The sequence below is a fragment of the Xenopus laevis genome, chromosome 1L (assembly GCF_017654675.1).
Source record: "Xenopus laevis strain J_2021 chromosome 1L, Xenopus_laevis_v10.1, whole genome shotgun sequence".
NCBI classification, from domain to species: domain Eukaryota; kingdom Metazoa; phylum Chordata; class Amphibia; order Anura; family Pipidae; genus Xenopus; species Xenopus laevis.
The window spans coordinates 95183636-95191200 of NC_054371.1; positions in this window are offsets into that span (position 1 = coordinate 95183636).

Below are 7565 nucleotides of genomic sequence, written 5' to 3' on the forward strand. Positions count from 1 at the left end.
CTCAGTAGTTTGGAGCAGAAAGGCATGGGTACCCATTTTAGATTCTGTAGAATGTGTACTTTCCAAAAATATATGGGTTTTGGGGGTAAACATATATTTCTGTGTTTTTACCCCACAAAAAATGCAGTCAATGTGTTGATTTCTCAGTAGCTGAAGTAAAGTCCTGATCAATTTGGATGTGCTAACTTCATATTGGTGTCTCTAAATGCCAGATACTTTGGTAAACCTATGCATAATGGGTATCAAACTGTTCAGTGGACCCCTGGCAATCATATTTCAGGTGCTTTTTCTTGGTACCTAATATAGTTTGGGATATGCGGAGCAGCAAAATAAAACCTTTGAAATGATTTTTCAGAATTTTGAAATTTTTTTTGAAAAACCGCTATGTTCAGACAAGCTTTTATGTTTGGTAGTTGGAAGTAGAGAGCCATAGTTACCCATTTTGTAATCGGCAGAATGTGTACTTTTCAAAAATGTATGGTTTTCTGGGGTAAACCTACGGTTTCAGGATTTTTTGCCTTGGAATCTAAAGCATGCCGTTTTCTGCCTTAGTGCTTTCAAAATTCGGTAATATACTGCCGGGAGTTTTTGAGGTACAGAAGTCCTAAATCTCCCTAAAACTATACATATCTGGTATTGGCACGTTCGAGAGACATAAGGCTTTCCAAATCAGTTGGATTTTTATCCGTAAAATGAAATATTTTTCTGGTATAAATTGATATACGATGAAAAATGGTAATTTTTCTTTTTTTTTGGTATTTAGCACTTTAAATTTTTTTGCACAGGTGGAAATACATGAAAACTCAGGCAGATTTAGAAAGCTCCGTTTCTACCGAAAAAAACAATGTATAGTTTTCCTAGGTAAACTATAGGTCTCCCCTCAGAAAATGCCCCTAAAGTGAGAGAGCACAAAATGTTTCAAAAACGGCTGGCATTTCGCGTAACCAAAATGTGAAATTCTGCTGGCACTTAAAGGGTTAAAATCAAATGCTAGACCAGCGTAAGTACGGTACGTGTGCCACTTTTTGTGATGCTGCAGCAGTAGATTCACAATTGGAGGCTGTAAAGTAGTAAAAGTAAAAGTCCCCTATTTAAGAGATTTGATGTGCCACTGCCAAGCTCTGACTGCATTTCTTTTTTTTTTATAACTTGTTTTTATTATAGGATAATAGATTATAATCACATAGAGCATTTGTACATAGTTCCATAAAGCAAAGAATATAGTGATTATGACATTCAAATCAAAACTTTTCAATAAACTTTTTAAACAGTCAGCTCAGTTATGGCAAGTAGCACGAGGGGGCGGGTTTTATGAGGATTAATTCAGATAAGAGGTTAGCAATCTGTTAATCTGATGACTTCTGGGAGGCGCATTATCAGGTTGTAGTTGTTCTTGTTGTGACATGGCTAGATATTGGGATGATTCCATGATCAAAGGGTGATCCTTCAAAGATTCCATATCGTACCATGACGTGTGTCTAAAGGTGTAGACTGTGAGGCATCTAATTCTTTGTGGGAGATGTATTATGTAGGTAGACCACATATGAAAGAACTTGGACGTATTGTGTTCTTTTTTAGTTAAGGTTTCCAACCAGTCCATATGGAAAATGTAATGTAATTTTTGTTTCACCAATAGCAATGGTGGGGGCGTAGTGTGTAACCATTGTTGCAATATCGTTTTCCTGGCTGCCGCCGCCGCCAATCTCCCCACTAGATGTTTTTCGGTAGTTGTAATATGTGTGAATGAAGTAGTGTTACTAAACAGAGCCCATTCTATGTGTATTTGGAGGGATTTCCCAACCATCTGTGCACCATATGAAATGACCTCTTCCCAAAAAGCTTGTATTAAAGGACAAGACCACATGGCATGTACTAAGTTAGCTGCAGGAGTGCGGCATTTTAAAGCCTTACGACTCAGTAGTTTGGAGCAGAAAGGCATGGGTACCCATTTTAGATTCTGTAGAATGTGTACTTTCCAAAAATATATGGGTTTTGGGGGTAAACATATATTTCTGTGTTTTTACCCCACAAAAAATGCAGTCAATGTGTTGATTTCTCAGTAGCTGAAGTAAAGTCCTGATCAATTTGGATGTGCTAACTTCATATTGGTGTCTCTAAATGCCAGATACTTTGGTAAACCTATGCATAATGGGTATCAAACTGTTCAGTGGACCACTGGCAATCATATTTCAGGTGCTTTTTCTTGGTACCTAATATAGTTTGGGATATGCGGAGCAGCAAAATAAAACCTTTGAAATGATTTTTCAGAATTTTGAAATTTTTTTTGAAAAACCGCTATGTTCAGACAAGCTTTTATGTTTGGTAGTTGGAAGTAGAGAGCCATAGTTACCCATTTTGTAATCGGCAGAATGTGTACTTTTCAAAAATGTATGGTTTTCTGGGGTAAACCTACGGTTTCAGGATTTTTTGCCTTGGAATCTAAAGCATGCCGTTTTCTGCCTTAGTGCTTTCAAATTCGGTAATATACTGCCGGGAGTTTTTGAGGTACAGAAGTCCTAAATCTCCCTAAAACTATACATATCTGGTATTGGCACGTTCGAGAGACATAAGGCTTTCCAAATCAGTTGGATTTTTATCCGTAAAATGAAATATTTTTCTGGTATAAATTGATATACGATGAAAAATGGTAATTTTTCTTTTTTTTTGGTATTTAGCACTTTAAATTTTTTTGCACAGGTGGAAATACATGAAAACTCAGGCAGATTTAGAAAGCTCCGTTTCTACCGAAAAAAACAATGTATAGTTTTCCTAGGTAAACTATAGGTCTCCCCTCAGAAAATGCCCCTAAAGTGAGAGAGCACAAAATGTTTCAAAAACGGCTGGCATTTCGCGTAACCAAAATGTGAAATTCTGCTGGCACTTAAAGGGTTAAAATCAAATGCTAGACCAGCTTAAGTACGGTACCTGTGCCACTTTTTGTGATGCTGCAGCAGTAGATTCACAATTGGAGGCTGTAAAGTAGTAAAAGTAAAAGTCCCCTATTTAAGAGATTTGATGTGCCACTGCCAAGCTCTGACTGCATTTCTTTTTTTTTATAACTTGTTTTTATTATAGGATAATAGATTATAATCACATAGAGCATTTGTACATAGTTCCATAAAGCAAAGAATATAGTGATTATGACATTCAAATCAAAACTTTTCAATAAACTTTTTAAACAGTCAGCTCAGTTATGGCAAGTAGCACGAGGGGGCGGGTTTTATGAGGATTAATTCAGATAAGAGGTTAGCAATCTGTTAATCTGATGACTTCTGGGAGGCGCATTATCAGGTTGTAGTTGTTCTTGTTGTGACATGGCTAGATATTGGGATGATTCCATGATCAAAGGGTGATCCTTCAAAGATTCCATATCGTACCATGACGTGTGTCTAAAGGTGTAGACTGTGAGGCATCTAATTCTTTGTGGGAGATGTATTATGTAGGTAGACCACATATGAAAGAACTTGGACGTATTGTGTTCTTTTTTAGTTAAGGTTTCCAACCAGTCCATATGGAAAATGTAATGTAATTTTTGTTTCACCAATAGCAATGGTGGGGGCGTAGTGTGTAACCATTGTTGCAATATCGTTTTCCTGGCTGCCGCCGCCGCCAATCTCCCCACTAGATGTTTTTCGGTAGTTGTAATATGTGTGAATGAAGTAGTGTTACTAAACAGAGCCCATTCTATGTGTATTTGGAGGGATTTCCCAACCATCTGTGCACCATATGAAATGACCTCTTCCCAAAAAGCTTGTATTAAAGGACAAGACCACATGGCATGTACTAAGTTAGCTGCAGGAGTGCGGCATTTTAAACATCTGTCTGAGGGGAGGTTACCCATCTTAAATCTTTTAATCGGGGTGAGATAAGAGTTATGGAGGATTTGCAATGACATTTCCTGATATCTGCCTGCCGGGAGTAGTGTCATAACCTTAGTGTGTTGTTTCAAGACGTCTGATTCTGTGACGTGAGGTATTGCCGTAATCCAACTAAAATTGGGGTTATTTACGTTGTCTAGGTCTAGCAACAGTTTGATAGTTTGGTAAATGTACGAGGTTGTATGTTTTTTGTTTCTGGTTTTCCAGAGTTGGTTTAGAAGTTATTTTTGTCGTTATTTGTTAGGAGTCTTATGGTAGAGTTCGCAAAATGAATGATTTGCAAGCGTAGGTACAAATGGGCTGTAGTAAAGGGAAATTTTTCCGCAAATTTGTGTAAAGGGAGTACGGTATAGTTGTTACCTAGTATGTCGTATAAGTTGTGTAAACCATTCGCACTACAGTAGTAAAGAATAGGATTTTGTATACCCGGTGGGAAGTTGATGTTGTCAATCCATGATAAGTATGGGGAAACGTATTGTGATATGTTTTTCTTCTTCCTGACTGAGTGCCAAGCTTTGTATGTGTCCAGAAATAATGGGTTATCTTTCACGTGCGTTGGAATGTTTTGTATAGGGGTATGTAATAGAGAATTTAGGGAATGGCTATCAGTTCGGTATTGGTCTAAGGAAAGCGTTGTGTACAAATCTTTATTAAGGATCCAGTCTCCTGCGTATCGAAGAAGGGCTGCTTCATTGTAGGCCTTAATATTAGGGAAATTTAGGCCTCCTAGGGTTTTGGGCTGTTGTAATTTAAAGAGACTAATTCGTGAGCGTTTTTTATTCCATATAAAAGTTCTAAAAATTTGGTTTAAGCGTTTTAGGTCAGTTGGTCTAATGCAGAATGGTAACATCTGCATTGGATATAAGAGTTTAGGGAATAGAATCATTTTGATAAAATGTATTCTGCCTAGGAACGATTAATGTGTTTCCATTGCAGCGTTTCTTGTTGTATGGCGTCAATTATTTTCCGAATGTTCAGGGAGTATAGGTCTTTGTGGTGTGAAGGGATTAAGATTCCTAGGTATTTAATGTGCTGTTTAGTTTTTTTAAAGGGGAAGTGGGAAAGCCAATCTGTATTTACCGTGTGATGTAGTTGAAGGGCTTCTGATTTATCTAAATTGATTTGAAAACCTGCTATTTTGCCAAATCTTTGTATAATCTGCAAAAGAGCGGGTAACTCCGTCTTTGGTTGACTGACAAAAAGCAGGATGTCATCGGCAAAAGCTGTCACTTTTAGATTAGTTCGGCCTATTTGTATTCCCTGTATTTGGTGGCAGTTCAGTATATGTCGTAATAGTGGATCGATTGCTATGTTAAAGAAAAGAGGCGATAGTGGACAACCTTGGCGGGTACCTCTGCTAATTACGAATCGGTCTGAGTTAGTGTTATTAACCGTAAGGAATGTAGTAGGTGATAAGTATAGTGTCTTAAATAGGTTAAAGGTTTGAATGCCAAAGTGTTGGAATTTAAGCAGGCGGCGTAAATGTGCATGTGATATCCTATCAAAAGCTTTGTCTGCGTCTAGATTTATTAACATTCCATGTTTTCTTTGTTCCAGGTTGGAATGATAAACTGCTGTGATTATCTTCCTAAGTGCTTGGACTGGATGGCGATGTTTGATGAAACCTACTTGGTGTTCGGTAAGTATTGATGGTAATATTTGTTGTAGTCTATCTGCCATAATTTTAGTTAATATTTTAAGGTCTTAATTAAGTAGGGATATCGGCCGGTTTGGAGGTTGGGGTAGTCAAATCCCTGCCTTCTTTGGGGATTAGTATTATTCTGGCTACGTTGGCTTCATGCCACAGAGGTGTACCCTGTAGAGTGTTGTTATACAGTTTAGACAGAATAGGTGTTATGTCTGGTAATATATGTTTGTAAAATTCTGCAGAAAAGCCGTCAGGACCTGGTGTTTTCCCATTTTTCAAATGTGTGATTGTTTCTGTTATTTATCTCTCCGTTATAGGGGCATCCAATATCTCACGGTCCTGAACTGACAATTTGTGAAGATCTGCTTCTCGTAGGAATTCCACACCATCCTGTGGATCATTGGAAGATGACTCATAGAATTTCCTGAAATGTTCTGCCATTATGTTTTTAATTTGTGTCGTGTCATGTGTCCATCCATTCGGTGTTTTGAGTTTTTGTATAAATGTGTTTCGGGATCTTTTTATAGCTATTTGTGCCAATAATTTTCCCGATTTGTTACCAAATCTGTAAAATTTGTTTGCAGTATGACTGATTGATTTGTGTGCTTTTTCTGTTAGTAAAATGTCAAAAAGTTCTTTTGTTTCTTTGTATTTATTTTTGTCCTCTTGCGTATTTGTCTTTTTAAAAGCCGTATAACAATCCGTTAATTGCTTTTGTAGGAAGTTATATTTTTCATTATAATTCTTTTTTTGTCTGATTAGGTATGAGATGATTTGTCCCCTCAGCACCGGTTTAGCCGCTGCCCACAGTAGTTGTTGGTCATCCCAATGATCAATATTATCGTCTATAAAATTAGCCCAACTAGTCTTTAAGAAGGTTTGAAAATCCTCACTAGTGCACAGATATGTTGGGAATCTCCAGTTATAGGAGTTGGGTCGGGGTGTGGGTAGTTTTAAAGTGATTGAGATTAGTGCATGGTCGGAGATGTCTATGGGGCTGATAATAGATGATTCCAACAGTGGTAGTAATGTCTGTGATAGGAATAAATAATCAATTCTGGAGTGTGTGCCATGGACACCCGAATAGAACGTATAGTCTTTAGTTGTGGGGTATAGGTGCCGGTAGGTGTCATACAGATTTAAAGTATCGCATGTCAAGTGTATAGGTTTCGCCCTAGTACGTGAGTGTGTGGTAGGCTTGCCTGATTTGTCCATGAAATCATTCCAAACTGCATTGAAGTCTCCTCCCAATATGAGATTTGCGGCCTCCCAGGAAGTCATTTTCTGTAACATATCTGCAAAGAAAGATTTGTTATCGTCATTAGGTGCATAAACATTCACTATTGTGTACTTAGCGCCAGCAATATCTAGATCTACTATCAGGTATCTGCCATTTTTATCTTTGTAGGTTCGTGAGACAGTACATTGTAAGTTTTTGCTAATTAGTATCGCTACCCCTCTTGATTTGGTTTTATAAGAGGCGTCTAGTGTTGTTTGTATCCAGTTATCGTTTTAATTTACAGGGTATCTGTGTGTTTCCAGTGTGTTTTCTGTAGGAGCACTATTTGGGCTTTTTCCTTTCGTAGTTTATCTAATACCTTTCGTCTTTTGATAGGGGTATTTAAGCCTCCCACGTTCCATGAAACTATTTTAAAGTGTTCAATAGGTTTATCTAAAGTGTTTTTGGAGCCTGTCGTATGTGTAGAGTGCATAATCTAACCTATACCCAGTTTCCAGCGGTCAAATTGTAAGATATGAGTGTGCATCAGGAGTGGTCTGTCCCAGCGAGCAGACCCTTTCCCTGGATTAGGGTGAAGCCATGGCATATAAAATTGGTTCTTATCTGAGATTACAGTGAGCTGACAAAAAAACTATTCAACCTGTAAAGTAACATACTGTAGTAGGTAAATGAGAGAGAAAGAAGGGAAAAATGGAATCAAAGAAATAAACATATCATATCTTTCCCGTAGTAGTACAGTCCATCTTTGACAGTTCAATCATGTGGAGGAGATCGGTGTCAATTATAGAAGAAGTAGATC